The sequence below is a fragment of the Sylvia atricapilla genome, chromosome 21, assembly GCF_009819655.1.
Source record: "Sylvia atricapilla isolate bSylAtr1 chromosome 21, bSylAtr1.pri, whole genome shotgun sequence".
Lineage (NCBI taxonomy): Eukaryota > Metazoa > Chordata > Aves > Passeriformes > Sylviidae > Sylvia > Sylvia atricapilla.
The window spans coordinates 6,638,582-6,657,776 of NC_089160.1; positions in this window are offsets into that span (position 1 = coordinate 6,638,582).

Below are 19,195 nucleotides of genomic sequence, written 5' to 3' on the forward strand. Positions count from 1 at the left end.
TTGTTTTCAAACCACAACACCGCATTGTCCTAAATTTTTAATACTCTGATGCTCAGAGCATTCTGAGGAAATCTCCTCCCTGACTTTTCTTCACTGTTTTCTTCAGCTGAGCCAATGGAAACTGGTACTATTAATTGAATGACTGCCACTGGCTTTTAGAGTGACAGGTGCTGTGGGCTTTTTATTCTGGATCAAAGTTTTTATGTTACAGAGAAATCAGGATTGGTGCATTACCTTCCAAGGACCTCTCAGTGCTCCTACAAGAGAAATACACTTCCAGATGATTACATGCCCCTGTTAATGAAATGTGATAAATGATGTAGTCATTTGTTTGTCCTTTGGTGTCATTAAGACATTTTTCTTTTCAGTTCATGATTTGAGGTATCTTCAAAGACCCCTAACATAAAATAGCTAATAAAAGATCTTGGAGGAAAAAAACAAAAACAAAAACAAAAAAAACCCAAACCAAACCAAACCAAACCAAACAAACAAACAAACAAAAACAAAAACAAAAACAAAAACAAAAACAAAAACAAAAAAAAAAAAAATAAAGGGAATTGTCCAAACCTTTAAATGGGCAGCATCCTGTCTTCCAAGAGTGTTCAAGAATTTCCAGGAAAAATCCTATTCTTTTCATCAGGTAGACTTACTGCGTCAAAACAACACTTTATTTTTATTTTACATATTTTTTTCCTTTTGCTAGTAACAGGAAATGGACTATGTAGAATCCAAATAAATTATTTTTAAAGCAATGATGGATGTTTTCCAGTTCAAAGTGGTGCTTTAACATGAAAAACAAATGTTGGGGATGATGTTTTGGTGAGTCACTTTGGATGATCAGCAAGGAAAATAGTTCCTGGCTATTTCTAGATTCCTGGCATGGGCTGGGGACATCAGTATTCTCTATCCCTCCTGTTTCCTGTCTGTATCACATTCTGGCTCCTGTTGCTCCACTGCATCTGAAGCTTTAAATGGCTCATAGAGGTGTTTTCAGACTTTGGTGGGATCACTGAGGATTTCCAAACCTTCTGGGTAGTACAAATCTGCATAAAGGTGTAGAGGGCTACATGGTGCTCTCTCCCAGTCCCCTGGGATTATGGATAAAATACAGGGATTTATTTGTATTCTTGTATCTGTTTGATTTATTTGTATTATTTGTATTTTATTTGTACCTGAGGACATTATTGAATCTCAGCTGCAGCTTTGTTCAGAAACACATCCAACAAGCTGCTGGCCTGCAAGATCACATGTGAGACATGTAACTTTCACTTAAGTGTCCTTTGCAGGAATAAACCCTTTAAACTAAGACAAAATCAGACATCATACTCCGTTTATAAAGGCTTCAATCACTGTAGATGTGAGGTCAGGTAAAGTTCAGCTTGAGACAAACAAACAAACAAAAAAGAAAAGTAAGATAAAATCAACCCTGAAGAAGGGTCAGAGACTAAGCAGTTATTTGAAAACAAGTGCTTATCTAAAGAAGAGCACAGTTAATTCAGTTACCACGGTGGGGAGGAGGGGAAAGGCAGGGTGTGGGAGTGAGGGAAGATGTCTTTACAATTGATAGATCCTCTGTGGGCACAGTAGGACTGCTACAATTGTTCCATTAAGTGCAGGTATTTTTCTGTCTCAAGCCTCTGGAATCAATGCCAATAATCTCATAAACAAAGCAAGATTTGACTTTGAGGGAATTAATGCAGCCCAAATAAGGCTGTATATAAATATAATGGAGACATAAATTTATATTATCTATCTAAAAAGATTTGACAAACTAGTCTAAAAATAATAACATTCCAACCCGGAACAGGAGAAAGTGGATTAATGTTAATGAGCTTTATTGAAACTCAATGAAATCCACAAGAGAGATTTCGTTATGGCAGGATTATCACATGCCACAGGAAACAGTATAAGACTCCAAGATTTCTGAGACAAAGTCTTTAAGTAAGAGAAAGATGCTGTAAAGAGAAACACACGAATTTAGTTCTGTAAAGGAGAATTCTTGCAGCTGAAGCAGAAGTGTTACTGTGAAAGGCAATTGTATGAATGAGTTTCAAAGTCCTTGTTGTCCTATATTTACATCAGAAGTTTTCCAAAGAGAGCCTTTAGTCCCCTGCTGTGGATTGTAAAACCTGATGTTCTGTTCTTTGGGAACAGGAGCAATTAGGATGTAGATCATGCAAAACATTTCTGGTTGTACAGTCATTAAAAATTCTCTCTCTGGCCCTGTCATGGCACTGCTGGGAATGTTCAAGGACTGCTGCAGCAACACCAGAAAACAAACTTAATGCTGCCCATCTCAGCCACTCCTTAAAGGCTTGCAGAGTAGTACTGCACTTCCCAAATTTTCTCCTCCTTATAGAAAAGATAAATATTCAATCCACTCTTTTTTTATTATTGTACATCCCATCTTTCGTTATTTGAATTTTATTCTACTCCATCTTTTTGTTTCGGAAAATTGAGACATTTCAAAATGAAAATCGTGGGGGTTTTATGGCCTGTTGTTTTAAAACATAATGCAGACCAAGTGGTTTTAATGCAGTCTGGCACCTAAATATTTCACATGATTTATAGAGAAGCCTGCAATCCGTATCTGTATAAATTCAACTCAAAGTGGCCTTACCTGATGTTTTGAACAAAAGCAAATATTTTATTCAATTTTGTTGTTTCTTCATAGATTTGAGGCTCTATATGGAGCCTCTCCTTGCACTAGAAGTGCTCACTAAGAAAAATATAAATGAAAGCCACCCTGCAACTCTTTCCCACTTAAACCTGGGAAACAATAGAGATTGTGAATACTCGGGTTAATGTTTTCAAAGGAGCTTTACACAAGAAATGCTCATTGTCATCTTGCTTCCCTCAGCACCCCTACCTGACAGAGGAACCTGTCACAGTAGAATGGGCAGTCACACAGGCAGATGTGAGGCATATATCATCTCCTAATTCCCATGTCTGCTGCAAAGCTTGGTCTGTCAGGTGATTGTGCCAGGAGATGTGTCCCTAGCTGATATACCTAGACTAGAATTAGTGTGCATAAACACAGTGTCCTGCTTTGGTTGATATTGTTGAGTTCTTATATAAATGAAGATTTTAATTTGTTAAGAGATAAAGGCTCCCAGAAGAGGAGTAATTATATTTAATTTGACGCTGATGAAATAAAAAAGACAAGAAATATTAAGCTACGTGGTTATATTTAACATGCAGTGGTGCTAGGTTAAAAATTACATTGCTATCTATGAAGTCAACAATTAATTCTAACTTCTAAAAGGCAGTTCATGGAAGGTTTCTAGGATCAGTTCATCCAGCTTTAGGTTCCCTGAAGGTTGTTACCAGCATTTTTCATCTGCACACTTGGAGTCACAATGGCACATTAAGTCATTACCACCTTTAAAAAAAGCTTTAATAATTACCTTTTGTGTTGTTGTCAAGTTTAGTTACCTGAATATGGAATCCCTTTTTCCCTACAGAGATCTTGCCATACTGTGAGCACTGTGTTGAACATTGCTGCCTGAAAATGTTCTGGATGTAAAATACAAGATTGTCTGAGCACTAAACAAGTGACTGAGGATTAGCCTTCAGTTCTATCCCACTGTGATTCCTACAGGAGCTGCCAGCCTGGGCTTAGCCCTCTGGGATAGCAACCTGCCTTAGGCATGGAGAAACATGGATCTGCTGTTTGCTTATTGCTGTATTACAGATACCACACACTGCCTTTTGTCTGGCTCGTGTTTCTCTACTCACTGGTTTCTCTTCGACTCCCTTCTCCAGTTTCCTCTCCTCTTGAGTCAGCTGTATTTTCCAGAGGCATTCCTGAAACTGGGCCACAGCACACTGTTGTTTTCTTTCCATCAATCAAAATACCTTAACTGCTGTAAAAGTTTCAAACCAGCATCCCTCTTTCCTTTTCTTTGAGTCCCCAACATGTCTGACCATCACAGCTGTTTATTCTGTAACTCTTTTAGTTCAGATGCTCTTTCATCTTCAGTTTGGGTAGTGATCCCTTTTTTACAACTTCGATTTTCTTGAAAACATCATCCCTCTCTGTTTCTCTCAAATTGCCCTTTGCAACTCTAATTCTGTCCAACACACCCATCAAGGTCATCTAATCAAGTTTCCATTTTCCTGTGTAGTGTTCATGCATCTTTGCATCACAAATGTCATACTTCATTGATCTCTGTCAGCACAAATACTGCCAGCTCCTCTTTCCTCCTCTCACAAATATTGCCAGCTTCTCTTTCCTCTTCTCTTTTCTCCTCCTCACATGCTTTCAAGCAATTTGATGAAGTGCAGAATGATTTTCTTAACCCAGCTTGGCTGATCATGTTCAATCCTTCCTTTGTCTTGAACAAGAAATGAGAGGATCATGAGAGCAGGAAAGCAAGACGATTGCTGGGATGCACCTCATGGTGTAGCAGTCTCAGAAAATTGTAGAGACAGCTTTTTCCTAATTATCTCCTGGACTTCCCAACATTGCCTCTTATTGTATGAACTTCTGGGGCTTTTGGTGTTTTTTTCTTGTTGTTTGGTTGGCTTGGTTTTTATTGGTGGTTTGGGATTTTTTTGTTTTTGTTTTTGTTTTGTTTTGTTTTATTTTGCTTTGCTGACACTCCAGGAACATCATTGTACTACGAGTGTTGGAATGGTGCAGGTAGCTGCCCATACTTGTGAAGAGCTGCTTGGTGGGACTCAGTGGGACTCCTCCCAAAGCTTCTGCACAAACCTCGGTGGTTGCTTTGCTCCTTGACTTATTTCTGATTACTTGCCTTCACACCCAACTCTCTGAAATCATCCAATAATGCCGTGAGTGGTTCTAGGAGGTGTTAATTTGCATTGTGCCCATTGTTTTTCAACTAAGATCTGTACTTGAAATCCATCTGCTCATTTCTTTCTGTTTTGAGTTTATATTCCTTCCACACCCATCATTTCTATTTTGTTAAGTGCAAAGTTGTTTTGAAACAACACCATCAGAAATGCACTAAATGAGCTTCCTGTCACTCATTGGTATGAGGGGCTGGATGAACAGGAGTTTTCTTCCCAATAGAAATGTAAACTAATGGTCAAATAACCTGCAAACACAACCTGACTCTCATTAAAGCTAATGAGAATCAGAGCTCGGACTTCTCTGGCAATTGGCAGGATGCTGCTCAATAAGAAAGTTTGTTTAGGGAGGAAAAGAGTTACCACCAGTACTAAGATGCCTCAAATATTTTTCCCATTTCCCTTGTCTTTGTTTTTCCAAAAGTAATTTCAAAAAGTTCTCCTAAAGTATAATATTTGAAGTGTTCCCCTTTCACCTTTTTTTTTCTGCCTTTCTCAACCCATAAAAATCAAGATGAGTTTTTGCTAGGTAACGTTCTAAAGCTCTTAATATTAAAAAATAAAAATTAAAAAATCTACCATCAGTTCAGCACAACATTTTGGGTGAGATATTGCCAAGAATGGAAGGTTAAAATTTTTTGGTTACTTTAACATGATGCTGCTCTTTACTCCTGTGGCACAGAAAACATTGAAATGCTTTGCTCTGTTTTCTTGTTTTATTTTTCCAACTTGTTTATTGTTCCTTAGCTTGGTTATGTCCAGTTCAACACTTAGTAGGCAGCACTATTAAATGCTAATCACTTGCTTGAAGAAAAGCCTGCTTCATAAATCATTCTTTAATAGCCTGTCTAAAATTTCTTTAGGGTGTTGAAGCTGCATTGCAGTGTTGCTTACTGATCAGACTCTAATTATAGAAATTATACATCCAGCAGTTAAACCAGTAAACAAGGCTTCTCTGACTGGGGCAGTAATCCTGTGTCAGTTAGGATCTTTCCTGTTGATTCTGGATTTCTGTCACTCTAATCCTGCTGTGCCCTGAGATATCTACTACTGCACATCACCCCTGTGCCAGCTTCAGCTGTCTTTCCTGCTGTTTATAGCCTGCCTCACTATGTTGCTTGTTTAGAAGTAGAAATAAGTGGTTTAACAATTAACCCAAAAAAGTAAGGTTATTAAAATTATTCTGTAGCATGACACAGTACCGTTGAATGCAATAGAGAAGAAAGAAAAATCACCCAGTGTTTTCAGGTTCATTATTTTAGTCTGCAGGTTATGTTACAGTAGAAGCTAAATGAATCAGGAAATATTACTAGCACTATTGTTTTATAGAAAGGAGTTAAATTAAAGGATTTATTAAGTTGGTTTCTGTGCCATGTATCACCTAACCATGCTGTTTTGTTTTTTTTTTTTTTTTTTTCTATCACAAAATTTGGCAATATTTACAGCTGCACCTCAGGAACAGTGAGTTGAAGTGTGAAGGGAATCACGTAGGTTATAAAATATAAAGTGTCAATTATTTTTCAATTTGCTGTTGTTAGCAACAAAATTTCCTTTTTAGCAACAGGTGATATACACTAAGAAAATATCAGGAAAGAGTTTCAGGAGGAAGGAGATAGGAAAGCAAGAAAGCTTCACCAAGTATTTGCAGTATAGAGTTACAATAACTGATATTGAGTTGGTTTTTACTTCCTTGTGTTATAAAATTTTCTTTATGGCATTGTGCTGTGAGCTGAGTTCAAGGACAAAACTTAAGGTTCAGTCCATCAGTTGCTGTTTACCTCCAATAAATCTTTATTAGATGCAAGAATTGCTAATAGAATGAGTAGACGGCTGGCATGGTTAAGTCTTACTTCAGTAGAAACATTATACCATATTCTTATCTATATATAAGAATACTTAAAGAACATTGCTATTCTCAGTGCATTTAATTGAATAATCTATCCCAGGGGATGTATCTGGGAGGCTGAGAGCTCTATCTGCTGCATTCACCAAAGCTCTGAAACAAAACCGTGGGCAGGCTGCTTCCTCAGAACTTTGTTGAGCAACAGAGGAGCTTCCATCTGTCCTTACTGAGCTGTGTTCTGTAGGACCAAGAACCTTCATGGGGTTTTTAGGTTTTATCTTTTAGCTGTTCTGTGTCCTCCTTTACCTCAAAGGCAGTAATGAAGTTTGTCTCAAGTTCACATCTGTGCCTGTGCAGAATTTCCTGAGTTGTCACGTTTATGGCTTAAGAGTCTTGGACTGGAAGGACTGAGCAGCAGACAGCCAGAACTTCTCAGATAAAAATGAAATGTTCCCCAGGGACAACCCAGCATTACCACTGGGTGTTGGTTTCCACACACTGCATTAACACAGAACCACTTTTACCCAGCCTAAACCAAAGATTTTATTTTTTGGTGTTATGTAAAAAGACGAAAAGAGCACCAATATTTTCGTTTAAACCACAGAGAAGCTTTTTCTGAGCCTTATTTTTGTCCCAAAAACTTCCATCTGCCCTGAGCACAGTGAGAATGACAACGCTGGGGCTGTTGGGATTTTCTCCTCTGTCTCCTTGGAGAGACAATCCCTGGAGCTGGAGGGGTAGATGGAATGAGCTCACATAGATTTGCTCCACTTGCTGCTCATCCTGGTTGAAGTCCTGACAGTAGGGAAATCACTACCAGCTTACCTTTGTGTCAGCAGAACCAAATCAAAGCTCTTTGGAGGGTAATAGCTGGAACCATAGTTAGGAAATTGTCACACAAGCACTACAGGAAAGATAAAGGTAATATTAATTATTTGACAAGGAATTTCACTGAATATGGTGTCATGAAAAAGAACCGTGGTTAGCAGTTATCTAGTTCCACAGAAAATTTGAGCCAGTCCAGTTCAACCTCAAATGTGAATTTGTTTGCTGTGAATTTCTTCAATTTCTGAAGGTTTGCCCATTCAAAATTTTGCAGAAAATGTTTTAGCAACTTTTAAAATGTTTCTGAAAACTTGAGTACTGGCTAATTTTTATCCCTTATGGAGCTGTGACAACAATTATAAGAAGATGATACCCCAGGCTGTTTTTTAGCGGTGTAAGTTTTTTAGATAGATGAGTTCTTATTCCTTACAGAAAGATGATACTGCATCTTTATATTACTTAGTGCAGCACAGGAAAAACAGGTACTGACAGACACTGAACTTGTTTCTCTGAGCTCTGAATCCATTCCTAAATGTGCATTCATTGCAAGGAGTGAATATAGGCTTTACAGAATTCAGCCCAGGTTGCATAATTCAAATCGAAGTACAAAGGAGTCAAGTGCTCAGCAGTTTCTCGTTGCTTACAGAACCTTTTTTCATCATCTTTGCTGTGCTGCCTGTTGTGAGATCAGCTTAGTCACTCCTCCCTGCTGACTTCTGCCACAAGCAGGCAGGGAAAGAGACCCCCACCACCTCCTTCATGAACTTACCTCATCACTAAGGAAACAAACATTTGGAGGGAAAAGAGAAAAAAAAAAAAAATTTAACTCAGTGACTCCTGTCTTTGCCCTGACAGTCTTTGCATTGCCTTGGTGGTGACTTGCAAGTGGTGAATTCATGGGTTGTACTGACATAAATGCAAATTTTTGTGTTTATATTCATTGTAAATACTTAGATAAGAGGCTACTTTGCTGCCAAGTTCTACTTGGACTGACATTGTGACAAGTTTGTATTAAGTTAACCACGGCATCTGGTGAGCAAAAGACACTGGAATAACTTTAAATAATGTAACACTAAATGAGTATTTAATCTTTGTTATGGGTAAACAGAAAGAGATACTTTGTGGAGTCTAATGTATTCCAGTCCAGTGAACATTTGCTTCTTATTATTCATTTTAGCAAATGATGTGCTCCTAAATTTCAGTTGAAACGTGACCTTGGGCAGAATTGGCACCATTGCATAAAATCCTAGAAGTCTGCACTAGGTGTACAGAAATCAGCTTCTGACCATTTTCTTTCTGCTCGGGTTATGTGGCAACCACAGTTAATACCACAAGCATTACATCTATTTCCATGATGATAAATCACAGTTAAAATCACGTTTTGTTCAGAGAGGCGTGGGAGCATCGCACAACGAGGTGCAGATGATGGAAATCTCTCCCTCACACATTTCTGTGCTCAGCACCTGCCTCACCATCTCTGCCCAGGGGTCCTTGTGCACAGGCTTCTGTTCCCCACACAGCCAGCAGGGCTGCTTTCTCTTGAAAACAGTAAAAAAAACCAAACCCAGAAATCAATTCTCCAACGTCTTCTGTTGTGTTGACACCCAGCAATGAGTTCCCTCCGTGCAGTTTAAATCAGGCCTCCTGACCTCATGCTTCCCCTTGCTGCCTTTCTTCCCTTTCTGCTCCACATTCCTGGAGAGGAACTGCCTCTGCAACCAGCAGTGAGCAAACCCTTCAAGAGCTTGCCATTAATTACCCATTTTTGTAGGTTTTCCTGCTTGGTGACTCATTTCCTTTCAGAAGTTGTGTGCTGATGTGATTGACACCTTCACTTTATACCAAGAATTTATAATTTCACTCACAGTTCAGTTTTGTGGGAATAGGAGAGAGAATTTTTTTTCCCACTCAGTGGTCATTGATCAGCTTGTTAATTAGCAGGATCTGCTTGGTTTGGAGTAGGTGGATTAGTTAAGGACATCAAAAGCAGGTTATTCCTGCAGAACCAACACTCCTGCTCCCAGTGCGAGCTAGAGAAATCCACCTAATGCAAATAATTAGCTGTGTAAAAGCCTGTTTAAATGCATTTCCTCAGTGCAGACATATTTATTGGCCAGTTTTCTGGGACCTTCTGCAGCATTTTTGCTCGTCTCCACCAGGGCTGGTTTCACTATGGTATTTCAATATTTGACAGGTGCTTGTGTATTCAACCTAAAAGGAAAACGAGGGGGGAAACAAAAGACTATTGATTTGTCTAATAACAAGTCAGTTACACTTAAAAGGTGTTCTTCCCCAGGTGAGTTAAAAGGATAATAAATCCTAATTTAAAGGACAGTGATTAATTCAGTCTTGTCCCATGCTGTCATTTTTTGTATGTAAACAACTATGAAGTGATCTTACAGCAATTTACGCCCACTTCTTCCATGGCCCAAATGCTACTGCTAGCTGTGCTGAGCACTAGTTATTTGAAAATATCTAATTTTTAACTTAGAAAACTGCTCTTAGGTAAAGGCAAAGATGTACTAACTCTGATTTTTTGCCATTTCTTGTACACACTTGGACAGGCCTGCTAGCATTTTGTAAGTACATGGAAGGTGGTTTCTCTGCTTTGTGTACATGGTTGTTTGCATTTACCAACCCACTGAACAAGGAGTGGAAGTTAAATTAAGATTTCGCAGGGATATTCAGAATAGCGTGTATGAAATATTAGGAAGGAAAACTATGAACACTTAGGTAATTACAGAGACACTGGGAATGTATAAATGCCTTGCTATTATTTCTATTTATCTTTCTGGTGCATAGTTCTGTTGGAAAATTTTGATTGATCAATGTGAAAGAGACTCAGTATTTTTAGTGGGGCAAATTTTGGTTTTAACAAACACAGGTGATTCATTCTTGTATGTGCCTTTAGATTGGCCACTTCTGTTTTGTTGAATTTTTTTTATAATTTTAATTTTTTTCCTTGCTTCAACAGAAGTCTGACTTCCAAAATAACTTTTTTTTTTTTTTAAACAATTTCTTTTGTTTTGGATTTCTTAAAATATATCAAATGTATCCCAGTGTTTTTTAGATTCTCTTCATTAACAAAGACAGGGCAGAGAATCTGTGTCTGATCAAAAAGAGCAGTTAGGCTTTTTTTTTTTTTTTTTTTTTTTTTTTTACATGTGGTATTAGAGCCATCTAAAAACCCTCAAGTCTATTTTTCCTTCCTTCCAAGAAGTGGCAAAGACACATGTTTTCTATTTGACTTCCTCCCTGCTGCACAGTGGAAACTTTGTTCATTATATTTTCCCTCACGGTAAAGAACCTCTGAGGAGCTGCTCTCCAAATGTGGAACATTATTTTTGGGTTCAGTGGCTTCATTTGTTGCACTAGAGAAGAAAAGGCGAAGGAGAAAGAAGTTAAAAGGGGAAATAATTTCAGCATCTGTGGGAAATTGGTCTCGACCAGCTGCTGGCCTGACACAGTTATGAGATAGAAGAAGAAATTTGCTGGTTTAGAAAATATTAAATTTTATTAGAATACACATTTAACAGGGATTCCTCAGTGATGGTGAAGGGTACAGATTTTGGTGAGCTTTCAGGATTTCATGTTCCCATTCCAAGTGAGGAAAAGTAGAAGAGAGAACTTCAAAAATGTCTTCCATAATTTCTTCCTACTTCTAGTTTCAAACCCTAGCTTATTTTCTGCCCTCTTCCATTCTCTGGATGTTGATGTTCTCTTCTTTCCTCATTATTCTCAGCATTTTAATTCAGTCAAGTTCCTCACTATGTTCTGTTGTTTGTTCTTTCATTCTCCTTTATCTGCTTTGTGCTGCAGTTTCCCCCATGTTGCTTTTCCTCCTCTGATATTCCCAGTGCTGCCCCTCATCCCTCTTTTCCTTTGTTGTGTCTCTCCAATGCCTCTCTCCAATCCATCTTTCTCACTTTGTCATTACTGTGCTCACCTTCCTAAGGGGCTTCTCTCTATCCCAAAATGACATTTTTGGAAGGGGAAAAAAAAAAAAAAAAAAAAAAACCACTACTGGGGAGGAGGTTTCCTTTTCCAAATATCCAGGACTAATTATTCCAGGTATAAAATATACTGTATAAAGCAACTGCTCCTCTAATTAGCACTCTGAATCAGCTTCCCTTGTTGTTCAGCAGCACAACTATTGTCTCAGAAATGGGGATTTTGGGATGTGGAACATATCCCAAGATATTGTTATGATGATAAATAGCTTACTCCTTACAGCAAGGAGAAAAAGAAACATTCTGATATTTAAAATGTTTTGGCTTGGGGGGGTTTTTTTGGTGGCTTGTTTTTAAGTTTTTTTTCAAAATTAAAATTAAATTTTGGCAGTCAACACAGATTGCAAAAAAATTCAGTGTGAAGGAGAGTGTGTTCCCAGAGAGAAGCTGTCCTAGTAGAGGGTTTTTTGGTTGATTTGAACAGTTCTGGTGGTAGTTCAATAGCTCTTGGAGTCAGAGTTAACTGGTAATTAGAAATAATTGAGTATCTTGTTTAACTAGAATGGAAAATAACATTATTCTGTTTTGCAGCCTAAAATTAATTTGATTGTCTAAACTTAAATTTTTTCTTGTAGGGTAATTTTTTTTTTTTTTTTTTAAAAAAAAACAAGCAAAACCAAACAAACACACACACACACCCCCCAAAAAAAACTACTTACTGTGACAGTTTTTATATTCTGGAAGGAACTGAAATGATGACCCCAAGCCATTTGAAGTCCTTGAAACATTTTAGCAGTTATTATGGTGTACTCAGCAGAGGAAGCCTCTTCTGCTGCTGCCACAGGAACAAACAGTAACGACCTGAGTTATGAAATATGATTGTGATTTCCCCTCATCCTGCTATTTTTTTTTTCTGAACTCTGGAGCTGGTGAGCTATTTCTGAGGCTGCACAGGAAAGTGAAAGGATTCTGGCAGAATGTAAATCATGAGATCATTAACATTTCAGCCCAATTTCTCTCCAGCAATGTGTAATCATAGCAGAGATGATTGATGGGGTTGGCGACCCACGAGATAGATACTGTGGGTCATTCCCCCACATTTCCTCATTTTCTTTCCCCTTTTGCTAATCCTGCTTTCAGATAACATCACTCAATCAATTTCACTGCTGGTCTGGAGCTGTATCCTTCCAATATCAGATATTATATCAGATATTATATCTCTGGGTAGATATATATTCTGCTTCACTGGTTTTTGTGCCTGTCCTCTTTATTTTGTTTATGCCCCATTATAATTTATGGCAGAAATATTTGCGTTAGTATAATTGATTTAAGCTTTGAAAAGGTATTTTTTCCCCCTTGTTCTCTTGATATAAAATACCTTCTCAGTAGATGCAGCATTTAGACAATAATGAGTATCTATCTGCATTATGTGGAAAATGAAGGAGGAAAATTACATGGTTTTCTTCCTTTTCCTTTTAGGGGTCTCATGTGACATGAAAATATACATTCAGTTGTAAAGAGCTTTTGACACTTTTTTGTTTTCAGGGCAGGGGAAGAATAAAGCAATGAGGGACATGGGACACTGGCTTCTCACATCTTTCTTCTATGTCTATCCAATTCTTAAAAGATTAAACCAAAGCAAAACACAATTTAAAAGTGGTTTTTTTTTTAATTTGAAACATAATTTGGAAATAAAATAGTTGTTTAATATTGATGTAGAATGTTCTAGCAGTGGGTTAATGTTAATTAATTGGCTGAAATAATTTATCTATTTCTGTTTTTATACTTCAGTAGGTAATAAGATTCCTTGGTCCTATTGAATGCTGCTTCAGGAATGTTTCAAGAACAAAAGAATATGATTGCAATATCATGAGAAGAGTATGTAGATAAGTATATCTGTCCTACAGCTTTTAGGAAGCAGATATGGAACTTTCAATTTCATCTCCAGTGGTTTTGTTTGACAGAGGGGAAATGGTCATGTGGCTGTGGTGCAGTAATGATGGCACTGCTGATTTCCAAGTCTATCATGGCTTCATAAACAAAGTCCTACACTTATTCTAGATGCCACATGCCGGAAAATAAATAAATGCTGCAAAACTCCAGGGATTTCTCGGGGAACTTGAATTTCTGGAATTTCAATCCCACTTCATTCAACAAAGAAGGTTCCAAAAGCTGAAGTCTCCTGTCAAAATGTTCCAATGGGAGCAGCAGATTCCATCAAAGCTGCTGCATATGAAGGTGGGTAGGGGCAGTGTCACAGGAGCTGCAGCATCACATGATGCAGTTTCCTTTTTCATTGCCTTCCTGGGTTTGTTTTTCTGCAAGTGCAGTTGAATCTGGGTTTTTTTTAGCCAGAATAAAGAGTGACTGTTGATATCAGGTCTTTTAGTGATCCTGCTGAGATAATGCAGCCTGCTTGGAAGACTGTGATATTAAAAATATTAAAACCAACAACAACAACAAAACCTTTCTTACAGCATTCCTCTTGTTTTTTTTAGGAAGCCTGTGCCTGGAAATATTTATCAGGACAATATTCATTATTCTCCAGGGGATGGCAGGCTGCTGTCTCACCCTCTCAGCTGGGTACAGCTCACAGCATGCTGTCACACTGGGCTGTGCTGGCAGCTTTGCCAGGGTGGCCAGCAGGAGCAGGGCAGCCTTTTCTTCGTGCTCACAGAGGAAAGCAGGGTTTTTCTTTCATTAATGAACCATTCTGTGCCTTCTTTCCTTCCTTTCTCCAGCTTGAAATTTTACAGGTACGGTTTGGGAAAAATAAATTATTAATAAATGCAAATGAAATCCCAAGTACTGTTGTTATGGCAGAAATATATTACAGAAGTCTTGCAGGCTGCTGGAGGCTTCAACTAAAAAAAGAATATTACTGAAATTTATCATCAAATATAAATACATGGGCCTGAAGATGAGCCCTTCCCTATCTAGGTTCAGTTTTCCAGAGAATTTGCCTATTGTAGTCCATGTTAAGCTGATTTCATAGACTGGAAAGTGATTAATTGCTAATTCCCCGGATGGATTTATCTCAAGCTACTTTAGCCATGTTTGCTTGGAATTGTGAATTCTACAAGCATCTCTACCTGATGTGTAATCAATTTAAATTACTTCAACCTTAGGAAACGCAGAGTTTTACCTAGTGTGTGTTTCCTGTCTTCCCTTCCTTTCTTTCATTCTTTTTCTGCCTCCCTCTCTGTGTTCTCCACCTTAAGCAGTGTCTGAGGAGCTCTCAGCAGCACACAACAAGAAGCTCCCTGCAGTCCCAAGCATCTGTGCTGGGATTTGACCCAAGGGGATGAAATTTGTGAAACAGGAGGTTAATATAACAACAGAGAATTCAACTAGGACATGTGTCAGGGTTGGTTTTGGTGATTGTTTTATTTTTTGGGGGGTTTCTTGGGAGGGGGGGTTTGTTGTTGTTTCCCCACAGGGTTATAGCTGCTGGTAAACCCAAAAAAGCATTAGGGGCTCTTTAGAATTTTCTGCTGTGATTTTCTGAAAACATATGATTCCTGCCTGGGTGGGGGTGTTTGAAGGCTGTAAGCAGCACAGGACACTGCATTCAGTAACACGTGATGTAGAAAGTCTTTCTATACCTTTAATTGATATGTAGGGAAGGTTTGTTTGTTAGTGGTATAATCACCAACCCTACAAGCTAATCTGTTATTGGGTATTTTTTAGCATGCTGTAGTTTCATTATCAAAAACACAAAGTAATATGGTCTGGTAACCTGATGACATTTATAAATGATTCTACTGAAAAACCATGCAAGAAAATAAGATGTGGATTCATCAAAAGCTAACGATAGCTTAAAAAGAAACCCCCAATCCCTTCCCAAACATGCCTTTAGGTTTTTGCACACATGTAGCTCTGTATAATGCATGCACTTAACCTGGTTTATAGCCACAATGTGCAGGACATGCACAAAATAATAAAAAAAAAATTCTAATATAATTTTGTTCCGTTTTGAAAATGCATATTTTATTGTTTTATTTTTCCTTTATTTTTTCCTGGCTAACCACTATCACTAAACTTTAATATCCAAGGCATGGTGCTCAGGTGCTGTCAATCAGCATAACTGCCTTGCCTTTGCTTCTTCCAATTTAAGCCAGCTGAGATCATATTTTTTACAGCATTCTTTAAAAGGTGATAACAAAACATTTCCTTTGTGTTACCTTGAAAGGTTGTACCTCATTTATTTTTTCTGAACGCGTTTGTAATGGAGCACATGTCACCCAAAACTAATTCTATCTCCAGTTTGGGTTTTTGAGCTGGTGCTATAGATCATATTGGGGAAAAGATTTAAAAACTGCCTGTGAGAGTCAGGAACCTGATCTCCATGCCAAATTGATGCCAGACATTCAGTTTCACCTGACATAACAACGGCATAATGTCATTTTGAAAATTTGCTCTGCACTCACATTCCAGCTCTCATTTAAGATCTCAGCAGGGATTTTGTGGAGCAGCCAAAGGACCACATTTCCTTGGTGAACCCCAAAATTTGTAACAAACTCATGGCTAATACCCAACACACACTTTGTCCACATATGCAGGATCTCCCAGTAGATTTTTTTGTTTCCCCTAAAGAAAGAGTGGAGAATCTTGTGGCTCATTTCTCTTCCTCCCCTGCTTTTTAGAATTTCACTGAGCCGTGGGAGCTCTGGAAGTGAACCCTGACGAGGAGAGGTCGTGGCTGGAGGAACAGACCACACATGGGACTGCATTTCTTCCAGCAGATGGAACTGCTCAAACAGACAGAGCTGTCTTGCTGCATCCATGGGCAGATGGGATGATTTGGGCATTTTGGGGGCACTGGAGAGAGGGAGATAAAGATTCCTTCAAGCCAAGGAGGAAAAAGAGGCCTCAATTCCCTCCTCCTGACTGGATGTTCTCTCCAGAAAGATGCCTCATGAGAAAATAATCACATTATCAGCATTGCTGCTGATCCTACCTCTGCTTGAGAATAACAGGACTGACCCTTCTGCTTGTTAAACAAAACAAACAAAGAACAGTTTAAGAAGATGATTATTGTGAGGAGGGAATTTTTGAGTCAGGATCCTGAGCAATGCCCACATGCAGCCCAAGATAGGCTGCGATGTTTTGGAGAGAGGATTTGTCTTTACATCTTTGGTTTGAGTTTGGCTGAGAAATTCACAGTTTCCAGATCCAGGCTATTGATTTGGATTTTATTCTAGCAGGAAATGTGCTAAAATTTCTGGAATTTCAATCCCACTTCATTCAACAAAATAGTTTCAAAAAGTTGGAGGTGAGGTGAAGAATACTTCCCCTTTCCAAAAGAAATGTGAGGTATTGCACCACCTGCTTACAGACTATGGTCCTTCTTCATGTGTCTGGCCTGTATTATTGCCTTGCATTTGACAAAGTGCCAAAGTTTTCATTTGGTATTTATCAAGTTAATAAAGCAAAGCAGCCAGCCTAAACTTCTATGAAACATAAAGAAAAGGAAAGTTTTTACAGTTGGCTGAAAGGACTTTTTGATTTAAGGGTAAGGATAGCTGCCTTTTTTCCAAGTGGTAAAAATGTTATTAGCCAAGTGTCCAATCCTCAAAAGTTGAATTATTCTTCATCCAAGAGTAATTTGGGTTAGACTATCAGATAGATTATGAAGGGCAATATTGATCCATGCCTCTTTTTCCTTAATTTTTTTCATCCTGGATCATAAACAAAAAAGCTGCATCTAAAATTGCCTGCCTGATTTCTGACATGCCCCAAGTCGATTTGATTCACCAAGGTCTTATTCTATCTAATCTGACAAGAGTCCAGACTGCTTTATGCATAATAAATAAAGGAATTTGTGATATAAAACAACCTGTGTTTGCATGCCCTGTGCTGCTTTTCTAGGACACATGGAATGTTGATGGCTTTTAGACTTTTACATTGTTTTGGACTTTTTTCCCTGAGATAATTGTGCTCAGGTGGCTGAAGAAAAATACAATTATCTGACATGACAAGCAGCAGCTAGTTTGAATCCTAAATGAAATGTCAGTCAAAATAAATGACAATGCTGTGGAGATATAGAACCCTCATTACGAGTAAGGTTTGAACTGAATTTTCATTATGAAATGTTGATGATGGATACAAGACTTTGAGAACTTAAAAGGGAACCTTTATAGTCCTGGTAGTCAGATTTGAGGGCAGAAGCCTCTCTCAGGTACTAAGGGTGGTCCTTACTTGCTACCAAGGTGAAGGAAGCACAAGGGCTTAATGGAATTTTCTGCTTCCGTTTAGATCAAAGACAGTATTTGATGTAGCACCATCCTTATTCTTGTAATTCTTGTTCTTCTGGATGTGATATGATGCTTATTCAGCAAAATACCATATAGGTATGTGATGTGTTTAAATGTTTGATTCTGTGAAGGATTTTTGTGTTGGTTCAGACTAAAGAGATACTTAGAGGAAATTTTTTACGCTGTTTGAAATTGCAATATTTTCACTACTACCATTATCACAGCAACCTTGCAGTGTTAAATATAGCATCATGAATTTAGAGATTTTTTCAAATGTTTTTGTAACTTTTCATTATTATCTGATGGAACATCATTGCCTCACTTTACATCTGTCATGTAAATGTGGAAAAGGCCTGAAACAAATACTGAGATTTGTTGTGTCTTACTTCCAATCCAGAAAAGTAAGTGTGAGTGAGGATCAGAGGATAATGATGGCTTTTCCCATCAAGATTGGGAACCCCAAGCCTCTGGATCTTATAATTTTAATCTACAAACTAAGCATGTTATAAATCTTCCAATCACTTCTAGAGCTGATTCCTATTGTAACCAGGAAGAAATCTTCCTCTAGCATAGTTGTAGTGTTTTGTGTTGTTGCTGGAGTTTAAATTGTATTCCCATTGCTGCTAGAAAAAGGACTCCAGCTTTAAACATGCAGAAAGTTGAGGCACTAATGATGAGCTCTCTGGTGCGGGCTGGAAGTGATTCCAGACAAGTCTTCATGTGAGTGTCAGCCATCATTGGGTGCTCCAAGAAGCTGAGAGGTAATCAGGGTGGGGAAATGAAATTAATAAGATGACAATTTAAAAGATGTTTTGGTTTCAGCTGTCCGCTGCAAGAGGTTTTAGGGAACAGGTTTTTGATTTGTGCTGTGGGCTCACAACCTGTGCACTACCTTAAAAATCTTAATGGAAAATTCAGTTTTTCAGACTGGAGCCATCCAGGAGCCTCTATGAAATTACTAGGTGCACATGTTTTGGAGCCAAACATTTCAAATATTTTGTCCCCTCTAAACAACTTAGCATTAATTGCCATATTTGCTGGCCACTGCCACTCCCTTCTAATTTTTTTCCCTATACTCAAACCAGCACAGCTGAAAGGTGCAGCCTTTCATATGTCACCTAATCAGGAGTGATTCCACCTCCTTTTGCCCCCATTAGCAGCGGTGGTGACATTGTTTTGGAAGTGTGCCCTGAGATCAGGCCCATGTGGACCCATTATCAAGGTTTAAGGATTGTACAACCTACTTTCCCTTCTTAGACTCCCTTGCCACATATTATCCATCTGGCCTGGTAGAAGCTGCCTCCCAACAGTTCTTAGAACTGTGCCAAATTTCTGTTCCCATGGAAACTGTTTTAAGAGTGCTTTAAAATTTGAGAGGTGTATCATTTGCTATCTCGAATGGGTCATATCTCCATTTTCTTCGGTCTTTACATTTTCTTTCTTTTTATTACTGGTTAGTGTTGCCACTTGTCCTGAGCAAGAGGAAAGTCATGAGTTTTGGACAC